Source organism: Somniosus microcephalus, chromosome 13, assembly GCF_052327205.1.
Source record: "Somniosus microcephalus isolate GS21.2 chromosome 13, FLI_Smic_1.0, whole genome shotgun sequence".
NCBI lineage: Eukaryota > Metazoa > Chordata > Chondrichthyes > Squaliformes > Somniosidae > Somniosus > Somniosus microcephalus.
In genome coordinates this window covers 21422163-21438324 of record NC_140999.1, presented here as the reverse complement: position 1 = coordinate 21438324, position 16162 = coordinate 21422163, and positions in this window count along the sequence as shown.

Here is a 16162-nt window from a genome sequence, read left to right as displayed (position 1 = left end):
TTACTGGAGGAGGGTAGTCTCTAGACTGGGGGTACAGAGGCATGCGCAAAGCTTATATACCAGTGTGGTCACTGCCGGTACTACAGTATACAGGAGCTGTAAAAGTAGTTCTGACTTAAAGGCACATACGCTACAATTCCTCCCCTTTTAGATTAGTAATACCCCTAATATTCAAATAACAATTAACATTTCAACATGTACATTAAACAACAAGGCCTAGAAATTCAGTTAAGGCCCGCCAGCAGGCTAACACCCAAAAGTTAGCGCTGTGCGCGGAGCCAGGTGTGCCCGTCAGATATTCGGCTTTTGCGCCCCAAGTCGGAACCGGCCGCTATTCCAGGGTGTGCCCGCCCCCGCTTGGGGCGCTGAAACTGAATTTCTGCGCTGTAGGCCCCGCTGCGCCACCCGCTGCGGAGCGGCAGGCTGCGGTACTGCAGGCCTTCTCCTTCTCTTAAGGGGGAGGTGCCTGCAACAGCGAGATCGCCGCTGGATTGTGCCGGCAAATGAGCCTGGCACCACGGAGAAGTGCCGGGCTCGCGGAAAGCAGCCGGCAATGCCGCGGGGGGGGGTGGTGGAGGAGGCCGGGGAAGGAGGTGCGGGCAGGCGGCCGCCGAAAAAGCAGCCGGCCGCACCTCCACCTTAAAGCGCCCCAGTAGCGCAGCAGTACGGCCCCATTTTTCAATCGCTGTTTGCGGCCGCTGCAGAAGAGGCGGCCGCAACTAAATATGGGGTTTGGGCTGGAAGCGGGCCGGAAGCGGGGCACTGCGCACACCGATGACGTCATCGGTGTTGGCGCAGCGCTACCGGCTACCGCCGCCATTACCGCAGCGCTGAATATCAGCACACCCTCTTACACTGGCGCAGAAACCCTATTTGGGCGGTAACTGGGCGCAAAGCCCACTGAATTTCTAGCCCCAAAAGTCCATTTATAGATTCAGTCTTTGGGGCGGCTTCCTGACCCTTTCGGGATAGCGCCTTTCCAAAGGTTCTTGTTCTTGGTGCAGAGGCGATTCTGACCCCTTTTCCTCGGGTAGTTCATCGGGTTCCACTGCTACTGGGTCTGAAGTAGATGCTACTGGTATGTCGGGTTCATCCCCAGGTACTCGAGACATGGGGTTGACGTGTTCCTGTGACGCTAAGATCTGATCGACATGGCGTCTCACAATGTTCTCCCCGACATCCACTGTGTACATTAATGGCCCCTGCCTTGTACATATCGTTCCGGGTTGCCACTTCTCTGTTCGATAGTCACGGGCCAAGACTGGTTGCCCTACATTGAAGCTCCTTGTCGGCTCCTCATTGATGTGCTGGAATTGTTTGTCCTCAACATTTCTTCGTACATTTGGTCTGAGCAAGTCCAGACGAGATCTCAACCTTCGGTTAAAGAACATCATGGCCGGGGTCTGGTTGGTAACTGCATGTGTCGTGTTTCTGTAGGCTAATAAGAAATTGTCCATCTTATGCTGTAGTGGAATTTCATCATCGCACATGGCTTTTATCGCCTTCTTAAAGGCTTGTATGAACTTCTCAGCCAATCCATTTGTGGCTGGATGATACGGGGCAGATGGGTAATGCCTTACCCCATTCCTTTTCATGAATTTTTGGAACTCGTCGGACACAAACTGTGGTCCATTATCAGAGCAAATCTGCTCTGGCAAACCGTTTCTGGCAAATATGGTCCGTAGGACTGCAATCGTTTTCTCTGTAGTGGTTGAAGACATTTTTATCACCTCAGGCCACTTTGAATGAGCATCCACTGCTATTAAGAACATTGAGTCCATGAATGGACCAGCGAAATCAATATGCACCCGTTGCCATGGAGAGGAGGGCCACTCCCATGGGTGTAGAGGGGCATGTGGTGGTGCATTTTGGAACTTCTGGCATCCTAAGCAGCTCTTAGCTAGGTCTTCGATTTGTTGATCGATTCCCGGCCACCACACATAAGCCCTAGCAAGGCTTTTCATTTTCACTCCCCCCAGATGACCTTCATGTAGCTCATTTAGCACTCTCTCCCTTAACTCTGGATCCACACATCACTGTCCCCTGGCATACTGACAGCTGTTCTCTTCTGGATGAGAATGCTGGCAACAGTGAGTCACCATGTGTTGGCCATCCCCTCACCGTCAATCCATATACCCGTGACAGCGTCGGATCATTGCGGGTCTCCTTCTCTATATCCGCGTTTGTTACTGGCAATCGTTCAATTATTGACGAATAAAATATCTCGATAGGGTCCACTGCTGGTGCTTCCTCCACAGTAGGCAGTGGCAGGCGCGCTAGCCCATTAGCGTTCCCATGCTGTTTCATGCCTTTATATTCTATTTCATATTGATTCGCCCCTAGAAACAGTGACCATCTTTGTAACCGCTGTGCAGTCATCACTGGAACGCCCTTCTTAGGATTAAAGATGGAGACAAGTGGTTGGTGGTCAGTCAGCAAAGTGAACTTCTGCCCATGCAGATAGTGGTTGAATTTTTTTACTCCCCATACTAGGCTGAGGGCCTCCCTGTCAATCTGGGCGTAGTTGCGCTCGGCTGAGGTTAGTGACCGAGACGCAAAGGCTACTGGCCTCTCCAACCCGTCTGGGAATTTGTGCGACAGCACCGCTCCAATACCGTAGGGTGATGCATCACATGCCAAACGAATTGGTAGTGCTGGGTTGAAATGGGCCAACACCTCTTTTGATGTGATCAATTCTTTACACTTCTGGAAAGCTCGTCTACGTTCGTCATCCCACTTCCATGGTACCCCTGTTTGCAGTAGGGTGTTCAGCGGGTGTAATACCGTAGACAAATTTGGTAAGAACTTGTGGCAGTAGTTTACCAGCCCGAGGAACGACCTCAGTTGTGACACATTTTCCGGTGCTGGAGCCTTGACTACTGCCTCAATCTTGTCAGGGGACTTATGTAACCCCTCTTCATCGATGACGTGGCCACAATACGAGATCTGTTTCTGGAAAAACTCGCACTTGTGGCAATTAGCTCATAGCCCATACTCCTTTAATCTCGTGAGCACCTTCTCCAAGTTGGTGAGGTGATCACCTTCATTTTCGCCCGTGACCAAGATGTCGTCCAAATAACACTGGGTCCCTGGAATCCCTTGCAGGACCTGATCCATCGCCCTTTGCCAGATAACCGGAGTCGTGGCTACTCCAAACACCAGCCGATTGTATTGATAGAGACCTTTATGAGTGTTGATCGTAAGGTAATGTTTCGAAGCTTCTTCTACCTCCATTTGCAAGTACGCCTGGGCTAGATCAATTTTGGTGAAGCGTTTACCTCCAGATAGCGAGGCGAAAATATCCTCAATTCGTGGAAGCGGATATTGCACCGTGTGAAGGACTGGGTTCACTGTCACCTTAAAATCCCCGCAGATGCGGACCTTCTTTGGTTCCCCAGGCGTATTACTCAATGACCTCTTCATTACAGGAACGATGGGTGTAGCCCACTCGCTCCAGTCCACTTTGGACAGTACTCCTGAATGTTCCAACCCTTCCAGCTCTGCTTCAACAGCTGGTCTGTTCGCATAAGGCACTGGTCTGGCCTTCAGAAACTTTGGGCTTGCATTTTCCTCTATTTTAATCATTGCTGTTATTCCTTTTAGTGTTCCTAGTCCCTCCTGGAACACTTCTTTTGCGTCAGTTAGCATTTTTGACAGTCGTCCAAGTGTGACGTCGTCATCCTTTTTGGCCTCAACCTCCAGTGCCTGTATGGAATGCCAATCTAATTGTATCTTCCGGATCCATTCACGTCCTAGCAGTGGTGGTCCTCCATTTGGCAATACATATATATCCATTTTAGGTATTTCCTGGCCTTTATATGTCACTTTCACCCTTATTTTTCCTTTGGGGTAGACTTTTTGCCCCGTATACGTCTTCAAGACAATCTCTGTAGCTTTCAAGGGTATGTGTGAAAATAGCCGCTTGTAGTCTCTTTGATTTATGACTGTTAGAGCTGACCCTGTGTCCAATTCCATTTCCACTTGGACTCCGTCTATCTTGAGTGTAACCCAGATAGTCTGGTGATCCTCCATTTCGGTTACCTTATGTAGTTTCAGACAACCCAGCTCCTTGCTTCCGGAGTCTGTGTCACTTTTCTGTTCGTCTGAACCACTGTCCATCACCTGGTGTACCTTTTTGTACTTCTCCTGTGGAGATTTCTTACTGTTGGTTTTCTTCCCAGACCTGCAGACTCTTGCTATGTGTCCTGCTTTCCCACACTGTCTGCACACTTGGTCCTTGAACCAACAATCTTTCTGGTCATGTGTTGTTCTGCCGCAGCGATAGCACTTCCCTGTTCCATAGGACATTTCATTGGTGCCATATTCTTGCGGTCTCCGTTGTATCTCTGCAGCGCCCCTTGCAGGTGCTTCGTGTGATACTGCCATACTGAAAGCTTTGTCCAGCGTAAGGTCCTTTTCTGATAGAAGCCGCTTCTGGGTTCCTTCACTTTGTAGCCCACACACAAACTTGTCCCTTAACGTGTCTGCTAGTCCCGCTCCAAACTGGCAGTGTTTCGATAGCTTGCACAGTTCCGTTAGGTACTCAGCATTGCTTTCGTTTTTGTGTTGGTTCCTTTTATGGAACTTAAATCATTCTGCTATCAGCAGCGGTGTGGGGATTAAGTGGTCCTGTAGGATTTCTACTATGCTTTCAAAATTCTTGTTTACCGGCTTCTCTGGGGTTATTAGATTTTGCAGTAACCCATAAGTTTTTGCACCCATGGAATTTAACAGAACCAGTGCTTTATTAGCATCTGGCACTTCATTCGCCCTGCAGTACACCTCAATACGTTCCACATATGTCGCCCAATCTTCGACTTCATTGTCGAACGTAGAGATACTGCCACTCTTCGGCATCCTTGGGTGTGCGTTAACTATCACAAATGGCGCATCCCACGCTTCCCCTTGTTCTCCGCTGGCACAAAATGGCGTCTCCCGCGCTTTCCTTCCTTCCCGCCCTCGCCCTTCTTCTCCGCTGCGGCTTCTAAAAATGGTGTCTCCCGTGCTCTTCCTTCTTCTCTACGGCTCAATGGCGTCTCCCGCGCTCTCCCTTCTTCTCCGCGGCTCAATGGCGTCTCCCCTTTCTTCGCCCTGTGGACCCTGTTCAGCCCGTGAGCACTGGCTGTGCTCTGCGCGTTCTTCTTTTTTATATTTTTCGACGCCGCTCAGTCTAGAACCCGGCTGTTTCTTACCCTCTCTCTCTCCGGTTTGTTTTATTTTCCTCGATGCCACTCGGAGTTCAACCCCCGGCTGCGCCCTGCGCTCTTCACCCTCTGTCTTACCCCGTCGACGCTGCTCGGCTCTCTCTCCGCCGTCGGTCGGCTCCAGCTGTCGCTGCTCGGGAAGTGTCTGCGCTGGACCTGTCATCGGTCTCTTACTGCTCATTGTGGCTGGGGAACCAAGCCCGGCTCTCCACAGCCTCCCCTGCGAAGTTGGATCTCTGCCTGACTGCTGGGCAGTTGCTCGTGGTCGACGCCCGTGTTCCTGGCCTCGACTATTTTTGTTGTTGTTTTTTTTTGTTGCAGGTAGATTCGAATCGACACTCGTCGCCACTGTTGGATCCGTGGTTCATTGGATATGCTGTTATTAAATAATCACACGGATGCTGTACATTAACAAATAACAGGTCTTTACTGGAGGAGGGTAGTCTCTAGACTAGGGGTACAGAGGCATGCGCAAAGCTTATATACCGGTGTGGTCACTGCCGGTACTACAGTATACAGGAGCTGTAAAAGTAGTTCTGACTTAAAGGCACATACACTACATTTACCAAGCAACTTTTCAGAGGCAGAATTTTGAAAAGTTGTGACTTTACTTAACCAGTGGAAGTACATGTGGATACCTTGACTGTTCAGTTTGTCCCTGGACGCACTTACTGACACCTCTGTAGCATTTCTATAGAAACATCTTTGTCTCTATATTTCACATTAGTACCTTTCGATGTATCAGCGGCATTTCCCTGAGGGCACCTGTTGGCGCCTTGCCAATGTTTGTGTAGAAAAATATTGGACTCCTTTCCAGCATTCCCAGTTTCTTTTTTTTTAAACCAGTTTTTCTCCCTTCCCCTTCCAACGGCATTGGGTCCTTTTCTGGGGCAATGTTGCACAGGCACCGAGTGGCCTTCAGCGCTCCCCAGTGTTATTATCACCGGGAAGTGCATCACTCCTGAGCCTGATCCTCACCCAGTGTCCTCATGCACGCAGTTTCTTGGCTGATTCTTCCTCCCTAGCCTAGTGCCAATTGTAATACCACTACCAGCTCCACGGTTGCGTTCAGATTGCATTCAGCTAACTCACCACAAGCAGAGGATTGAAGCAGCAACTTTCCTGGTCTGCACGGTTCAGCTAGTCACTGGATAAGCATGCTGAGCGGTTAAGGGAGCTGCAATTCCATAGGTGGTTCCCCCACCTCTTCCCATGCTTAAAAAGGCTCAGCAGGACTCTCACCAGTTGATCGATGGCACCAATTTTGCTGAGGCCCAAAGAAAAGCCACAAGCTTATCTTAGAAAGGAAAAGTTATTGATCCAGAAGGTGATCAATCGATTACCTCTCTGAAGTAACAGAATGGCTTCCTTTGAGGCCAAAGACGTCTGGAATTCATTTTATCTTTGGCCTGTGGGCTATTCTACCTTTTCAAGGGCAGATCAGGATGGCTCCGCTGAAGTGCCCTTGAAACCTGTCCCAACTGTGCTGATGACGTTGTCTCTGCATTTTGGGACAGGGTCATAGTCTTCGGACATAGGTGCACTTTGGTCCTGCTCCAAACCACGTCTACAATGCATTGGAATTCCATTTGTCCATGTACAGCTGTGGAAAATAAAATTACTGCTGGCCTTCCCTACCCCTGCCGTTCACTCCACCCATAAACTGCAAGATGTGGCTATAAGCATACAGACTCAGGAAGATCCCAGGTTTGATCCCTTATCTGTGCTGTTAGTTGATCTCAGCCAGGATGGCAGTGAACGTGCTACAATTGGCCTCTCCTGGTTAAGTTCGGAATGAGGGGAGTAAAGACCAGGGGGTGGGAATCAGACACGTTTCTCACTCCAGGTCACCGAAACCAATGCTTGTTATGGAAAGTTGAAATGCAGAATATAAGCCCCAAAACAGTCTCCGAATTACGTCATAAAAATGGAATTTGACTTATTCAGACACTGTAACCCAGTGGTCCTGTTTATAGGGAGTAGCAAGCCCTTTTGTATATTAGAGGCAGGGTCACTAGTTTTCTGTTTTCACAGAGAAACAGATGGAATTGTGGAATGCAATCACCAAAACATTGGCAGAAAGCCCATGTAATAAAAACAGAATTTGTTTCTTTCAGACACCAGTGGCCCTGCTGATCATGACCAGTGATGCCTGCTGGAAATATATACGCATTGACACTAGGGGAGGGCAGAATCGGCTGAGCTGTGAAGCTCTCTGTGGTTGAGTGGACTGCCAATAGTGACTGTCCGGATTCACATCTGCAAAATGACCATTGGCGCCACAGTACTCGAGGGCAGAGGGGAACCTTTTTAAAAATTTATTCGTTCACAGGATGTGGGCGTTGCTGGCAAGGCCGGCATTTATTGCCCATCCCTAATTGCCCTTGAGTAGGTGGTGGTGAGCCGCCTTCTTGAACCGCTGCAGTCTGTGTAGTGAAGGTACTCCCACAGTGCAGACTTTGTTGTAGCGGTTTAGTACAACTGAGGGACTTGCTCGGCCATTTCAGAGGGCAGCTAAGAGTCAACCACATTGCTGTGGGTCTGGAGTCACATACAGGCCAGACCGGATAAGGACGGCAGATTTCCTTCCCTAAAGGACATTAGTAAACCAGATGAGTTTTTCTGACAACCTGGTAGTTTCATGGGGCTGGATTTTACCAACCTCGGCGGGTCCGTGGTGGGCGAGGTCAGTGGCGGGTCTCGGCCTCGCTGCTGGCTCCAGAAAGCACTGAGCTTAGCAAGGGCACAGAATGTAATCTGGGTGGAAGACTTCAATGTCCATCACCAAGTGTGACTCGGTAATACCACAACACACCGACGTGGCCAAGTCCTGAAAGACATAGCTGCCAGACTGGACTTGCAACAGGTGGTAAGAGAACCAACATAAGGGAATAACCTGGTCCTCACCAATCTACCTGTCGCACATGCATCTGTCCATGACAGCATTGGCAGGAGTGACCACCATGCAATCCACATGGAGACAAAAAATTTTCTTCACATTGTGTAGAACTACCACCGTGCTATGTGGAATAGACTAAGAACAGATATAATGGGCCAGTAATTCCGTTCCCAACGCGTGAGCACGGACAGTGTACTCACGCGTGTGGCCGGAGGAATTGCCGGATTTCAGCATGCACAGCGCATGCGCGGGAAACCGGCATTTCCTCTCCATCGAACTAAGGGGTTAAGAGGTCCAACGCGTGCGCGCAGGACTCTGCGCGCACGCGTTGAACTTCCTTCGTTTTGACAGGTTTGCGCGTGTGCAAGGGCCTGGACTTTTTGGAAATGAAAAAAGGAGGCATAAGTAGTGGATTCTTGAAGGTAAAGCGGTCTATTATTTAAAATTATTACATTTTTTCCACAGCTTCATTGTTTTTAAGGACTGTACAGTAAGGTAAGTTTATTTTTAGACCCGAATTCGTAAAAAAAAAAATTTTCAAAAATGTTATTAATTGTTTTAAATAGTTTTTTAAAGTTATTTATAGTTTATTTAATTATTGGGATGTTTTTTAAAATTTTAATTAAAGTTAAACTAGTCTTTTGGGCGCCCGTACTTTTCATGAGTTTGACAGTCTTTACTACCAAACTCATGAATGAGTTTCCCCTCCCCTGATTGGCTGCAGAGTGCTCACCTGATCCCAGCCGGCACATCGCACTAACTACGCCGCTGGATCAGGTAAGCACATCGCGCCGACATCTGAACCGGGCCAGTGACAGGAAATGCAAGCAGGCCTGGGCTTCAGATGTCAGCGCGTAGGGTGAGTGCAGATCGGGGGCTTGCACGCGCGGCAAGCTCCCGATCCTAATTTCAGGGCCAATAGCCACAAAACTGGGCAACCATGAGGCGCTGTGGGCCATCAGCAGCAGAACTGTACACCACCACAATCTGTAACTTCATTGCCTGATATATCCCCTATCCCTCCATCACCATCAAGCCAGGTGACCAGCCCTGGTTCAATAAGGAGTATGGGAGCCTGCTGAGAGCAGCACCAGACTTACCTGAAAGGAGGTGCCAACCTGGGGAAGTTGTAACACAGGACTAGATGCATCTTAGACAGTAAAAGCAGCATGCTATAGACAGAGCTGAGTGATCCCACAACCAATGGATCAGGTCAATGCTCTGCAACCCTGTTGTGAATGGTAGTGGACAATTAAGCAACTAACGGGAGGAGAAGACACCATGAACATTCCCATCCTCAACGACGGCGGAGCCCCGCAAAGCTCAGATTTCTGGCCCAATGTACTGTACCTTCTCTCTTGCACTGTATTCCCTTCCTCAGTTTTCTTCCCTCTTCTTCTGATGGCACTGACCTGTGCTGGGATACTGTTCCACAAGTTTAGGCAACTCTGCGATATCTTGCCCAAGTGGCCATTCTGCATCTGTGAGGCTAGAAAGTGTGCCATGAACCCCCGCGCCAAAACTGATGCGAAGAGAACCACGCCGGACTGAACCTCTTGTGTCATCAGGATGCAGCTGGCATGTTGGGGACGCCGGTCACGCCGCAAGAGGCAGTGCGCCGGTTTTGGTGAGAACGCAAGTCAACTAGCGGGGTGTGTCAGCAGGGGAGCAAGCGGTGGCCAGCAGTGGCCCACAGTTTTAATATGGAGCCAGGAGGTGCACTCCTGCTCTTCCGAGTTATACACATGTGGTTTCAACATGGAGGAGTACAGATTCATCAGCTGAGGGAGGGCGGTAGGTGGTAATCAGCAGGTTTCCTTCCCTATGTTTGACCTGAAGCCATGAGACTTCATGGGGTTTGGAATTAATGTTAAGGACTCCCAGGCTCCATCCCCCCTGACTGTATGTTCCACTTCTGGTGGGTCTGTCCTACCGGTGGGACAGGACATATCCAGGTCTCTGAATTACTAATCCCGTAACATAACCACTGCACTGCTGTACATTTTATTTATACAAGTTGTGACAGAGAATCAAATAATAAAAACTTGAAGAAGTAACAAAAGATGAATAATGGGGGCTGAAATTTTTTTGAATAATTTGACATTTTTAACAGCCTCCAACAGTAGATATACACGGACATGGTCTAAGCTTATTGAGTGTCCCACATCAAAGGTGAAGGAGAAACATTAGTGTAACTGTATTTCATGCATTTTCAAAATGTAATCCATTTTTTTGTGCACGAACTGCTGTTTTTCCTCCTTCTGCCTTTCCAGATCACTGTGGTTGCTGATCAATGGTGCTTTGTATTGATTGTAAAATGCAAAACTTTGAGGGAAAGGAGAAATTTCCATGGGGTTGCTATTTCTCCAGCTTTGAACTGGACACTTCAGTTTCTGAGCGAGTTAACTGGAAGTTTCTCAAATATAATAAGGTGCTCCCAATCATATTTTCTCATCAATTCTCTCCTTGCCCCACTTCTCTTCAATCTGTTGTTTTCTTGCTAGGGTACGGTTACTTTTTAAAATTAGTAATGGCGTTTGCTTTCTTAATGCTGTACCTGTTTGTTTCAGAGTCATTGGTTTCTCTGCATGTGCTGGGACAGATTGCCCTTGTAGTATTCCTGACAATGCAACATTACGTCGGGCCGTGTATAGATAGCTGGCTCGGTTTAATAATTACTAATCATTAGTGCATTTTTTTCACGGTGATTTACTATTACTACATAACAGGCCAGTTACCCAAGTTGTTTTTTTACACATTGTAAGCCTCGAAGTGAGGATCGGTACAGGCTATTTGACTGTGAGAGGCATCGTAGTTGAGCCCGATCTTGTCCTTGCCTGCTGTTCACATACACAACCTTTTAGGCCAGATCTCTGGATGGTGATCCGAAGAGAGATATTTGCCCTCCCTTAACCAATTGGACTCCTATTGTCACCCCAGCAGAGCCCAGAGTCCATTAGCTCTGTAGCTTGCTCAATGAATGTGGTTGCACATACTGTGTAACTGACAATGCAGTACATACTCTGTTACTCTGACCTGAGCAGGTAAGTTCTTGTACAACCCCAGAAATTAAAGGGGGAAAGAGTAGATTTTCCACTTTTCTTCAGTGTCTTAAATAATACATAGAAATTACATAGTATTTACAGCACAGAAACAGGCCATTCGGCCCAATAGATCTATGCAGGTGTTTATGCCCCCCATAAGCCTCCTTTCACCTTATTTCATCTCACCCTATTGGCTTATCCTTTTATTCCTTTCTCCCTCATGTACCTATCTAGTTTTCCCCTTAAATGTATCTATGCTATTCACCTCAACCACTCCTTGTGGTGGCAGGTTCCACATTCTAACCACTCGCTGGGTAAAGAGGTTTCTTCTGAATTCCCTGTTAGGTTTATTAGTGACTATCTTATATTTATGACCCCTAGTTTTAGACTCCCCCACAAGTGGAAACACCTACTCTATCGAACCCCTTCACAATTTCAGAGACCTCTTTCAGGTCACTCTCAGCCTTCTCTATTCTCGAGGCATTAGGTAATGAAATTATTAAGGTTCTGCACCAGAAGCAAAGCAAAATGGCAGCCCTTGGTGTCTCAAATGTGGATAAAATCACCTGAGCGCAATATCCAGCCATCGGTTGGTTCTGTAAGGCCCTGCATCTAGTAGCTTGGCTGAGGACTGTGCAGTAGTACAGAGGCTGAATATCCATCGTGGCAGTGATCTGAAATCAAGCTCTCTAGACTTGAGCTCAGTGCTGTATGACTGCAACCACATCCACAGGATGATTGCTTCTAAATTTTTAATTAGTAATGGCGTTTGCTTTCTTAATGCTGTACCTGTTCATTTCAGAGTCATTGGTTTCTCTGCATGTGCTGGGACAGATTGCCCTTGTAGTATTCCTGACAATGCAACATTATGTCGGGCAGTGTACAGATAGCTGGCTCAGTTTAATAATTACTAATCGCTTGTGTAATGTCAGTGTATTTTGTCACGGTGATTTACTATTTCTACGCAGGGGCCATTGAAATGAAGATTAAAGTTGACTTGCACTTCTGTTTTTGCTGGGGCTGGAAAACCACAGCCAATAAGATTCAACATGCAACGTGTGCAGGGCATCGAGTTACAATGTACAGGGGGAAGCCGGCATTTCGTGACATTAAGCACTAGGACCTGGCGTCCCACCCACAATTTCCCACATCATCATTTTCCAGTTGTTATACCATGTGCTGCCACAGCTGAGTCCAGAGGCAACTGTGTAATGCAAACATAGTGCGGTCATAAGAACATAAGAAATAGGAGCAGGAGTCGGCCATTCAGCCCTTCGAGCCTGCTCCGCCATTCAATGAGATCATGGCTGATCTTCTGCCTCAACTCCATTCACCGGCCCTATCGCCATATCCCAATGCCCTTACTAGTCAGAAATCTAGCAACTTCTGTTTTGAATATACCCAATGACTGAGCCTCCACAGCCCTCTGGGGTAGAGAATTCCAAAGATTCACCACCCTCTGTGTGAAGAAATTTCTTCTCATCTCAGTCCTGAATGGCCTACCCTTTATCCTGAGGCTGTGGCCCCTGGTTCTAGACTCCCGAGCCAAGGGAAATATTCTCCCAGCATCCACCCTATCAAGCCCTGTAATCATTTTGTATGCTTCAATGAGATCCCCTCTCATTCTTCTGAATTCAAGAGAATACAGGCCTAGCTTACTCAATCTCTTCTCATACGACAGTCCCGCCATCCCATAGGCATCGAGGACGCCCCGCCCCCTTGGAAAAGATCTCAACTGGTGCCTCCATCCTCTGAGTTTCAGCAGTGGCAAATATGGGTTTGGCTATGGGCAGGCTGACCTTGCAATCCACCTGTACAGCCCAGCTACGTGTGATTCTGTGGTAGTCCGGTTGTGAATGTTCCTCAGTGATGGAGATAGGCCCTTTCTAGGTGTATTTTTCCCCTATATGGACCTACTTACATCACTAAGGTCCATGGCACCCAGAAAATGGAGGACAACAAGTGGACCATGAAGAGAATTCATATAAATCAAACAAGCACAACATCAAATACACAATGCTCTTGAAGAACAATCAAGAAGCAGTGGGCTCAGTTGATAAAAGTTTGGTGCATACGAACATACGAATTAGGAGCAGGAGTAGGCCCACTCGGCCCTTCGAGCCTGCTCCACCATTCAATAAGATCATGGCTGATCCATTTACTCCACATTCCCGCCTAGCCCCGATAACTTTTCACCCCCTTGCTTACCAAGAATCTATCTACCCCTGCCTTAAAAATATTCAAAGACTCTGCTTCCACCGCCCTCTAAGGAAGAGAGTTCCAAAGACTCACGACCCTCTGTGAGAAAAAATTTCTCCTCATCTCTGTCTTAAATGGGCGACCCCTTATTTTTAAACAGTGACCCCTAGTTCTAGATTCTCCCACAAGAGGAAACATCCTCTCCACATCCACCCTGTCCAGACCCCTCAGGATCTTATATGTTTCAATCAAGTCACCTACTCTTCTAAACTCCAGCAGATACAAGCCTAGCCTGTCCAACCTTTCCTCATAAGACAACCCGCCCATTCCTGGTATTAGTCTAGTAAACTTTCTGTGAACTGCGTCCAACGCATTTACATTCTTCCTTAAATAAGGAGACCAATACTGTACACAGTACTCCAGGTGCGAAAGAAAGCCCTGAAGACCAGAAAAGTCTCACGATAACTAACATTTATCTAGCTCTCTTCACATAAACAGATAGTTCAGAGTGACCCCTGGTCTGTGTTGATCTCAATCAGTACGGCAATAAGAGTACTTAGATTGGCGTTAGACATTCCAAGGTTAGGATGGAGAATAATCAGTCAGCGTTCTGAACCTTGATCGCTATCTGGTGTACCATCCGCAGCATGAGTTGGTGCCTTTTAAAAGGGATAGGTGGAACGTTATGGGAGAGGCAAGAGAAAACCAAAAGGAAATGGCCCAGAAATTCGGGTTGGGGGCTTCCCGCGGCTGCAAGCCCCTGACCTGCACTTACCTTGCGCGCCGGCAGTTGAGCTGTAGGGCCCCGTGGAATTCCGATCTGGGGCCTGGCCCAGCTGCCGGCGCACAGTGCTTGCGTGTCCCAGGGGCGCAGTTAGTGCGATGCGTCCCCTGGGATCACGTGGGCCATGGGCAGCCAATCGGAGCAGGGAATGCTCCATTCATAAGTCTTGACAGGAAGAGCTGTCAAGACTTATAAATACTACGGCCCCAAAATAGCAGTAAACCTTCAAATAATTTTTTTTTTTAAATCACATTTTTTAAATAAACTATAAATTACATTAAATAACTATTTTAAACAATAATTTAAATTTTTGAAAAAAATAATTTTATATTCTAACGGGGCTAAAAATAAACTTACTTTGCGTTAAATTATTTAAAAATAATAAACCTGTGGAAAAAATGTTTTCATTTTAATTAATTGACCATTTACCTTGTAAAAAGCAGGCCTTACGCCTGCTTTTTACATTTCTAAATTCTAAAGACTTACCCTCACGGAAAAACCTGTAAAAAAAACGTAAGTTCAAAGCGCACGCGCAGACTCCCCCGTGCATGCGTTTGACCTCTGAACCCCTTCGTTCAGAGGAACGGAAGTGCCGGTTTCCCACGCATGCGCAGTGCATGCAGGAAACCGGCACTTCCATCGGGCCTACGGGTGAGTACCCCGTGCGTACTCACCCGTGGAGACCCGAATTTCTGGGCCAATAAGGCAGCAGCAATCACATAGATTGCAAACCCCCACCCCACATCACCCACCAACATACACACACAATGCTATCAGTTCCTGAGTACATAATAGGATTACATAGAATGTACAGCACAGAAACAGACCATTTGGCCCAACTGGTCCACACGAGCCTCCTCCCACCCTTCTTCATCTAGTCCTATCAGCATAACCATCCATTCCTTTCTCCCTCATGTCTTTATCTAGCTTCCCCTTAAATGCATCGATAGGATAGGATTCATTCAATGCTCCCACCCTCCCTGTGAGTGGGACTCCCCACTGGGAGTGCGCCATTTCAAGATTATCAGTAATGCCCAAACTTGTGCCTCCGGGAACAGGAATAGAAACAGGAACAAGATTATTCCATTAAAAGAAGGAATTGGTCCTGCAGTTGCAGCAAAAGAGGATTGCTTTTTCTGGAGCAGTGGGTCACCTTTCTATAAGGGGCATGTATGAAATGTCTGAACAGAGGTGGTAGAGTGAGATAACCCAGTTCCAGCACATCCATAGGTCATGGGAGCAAATGTGCAAAAGAAATTCAGAACTCCAGGGAAATTGCCATGGTAGGAACGACCCAATTTTCCTGCTCTAAGTATATGGCCATAGGCTGCAGGGCTCAAAAAGTTTACTGTCAACTCAGTGATACTTCAGTGAGGCTGCATGCAAAAATACTCAAGCAACCTTTCAGCTCTTCCTCTCATGTAGATGTAAGCCCATATTGCTGCAAGGGAGAATTTTCTACTGTCACTTAAATATTCTTCTTAATGTTGCACTTAAATTGTGCAAGTTGAGACCATCAAGCCTGCTGCCAACAGAAGCCACTTGCAAGTTACATGTTCATGAACTCACACTAAAGAAAGAAAGACTTGCATTTATATAGCGCCTTTCACGACCACTGGACATCCCAAAGCTCTTTACAGCCAACGAAGTACTTTTTTTTTGACGTGTAGTCACTGTTGTAATGTAGGAAATGCAACAGCCAATTTGCGCACAGCAAGCTCCCACAAACAGCACTGTGATAATGACCAGATAATCTGCTTTTGTGATGTTGATTGAGGGATAAATATTGGCCAGGACACCGGGGATAACTCCCCTGCTCTTCATCGAAATAGTGCCATAGGATGTTTAACATCCACCTGAGAGAGCAGACAGGGCCTCGGTTTAATGTCTCATCCGAAAGACAGCACCTCCGACAGTGCAGCACTCCCTCAGTACTGCACTGCAGTGTCAGCCTAAAATTTAGTGCTCAAGACTCTGGAGTGGGACTTGAACCCACAGCCTTCTGACTCAGAGACGAGGGTGCTACCCACTG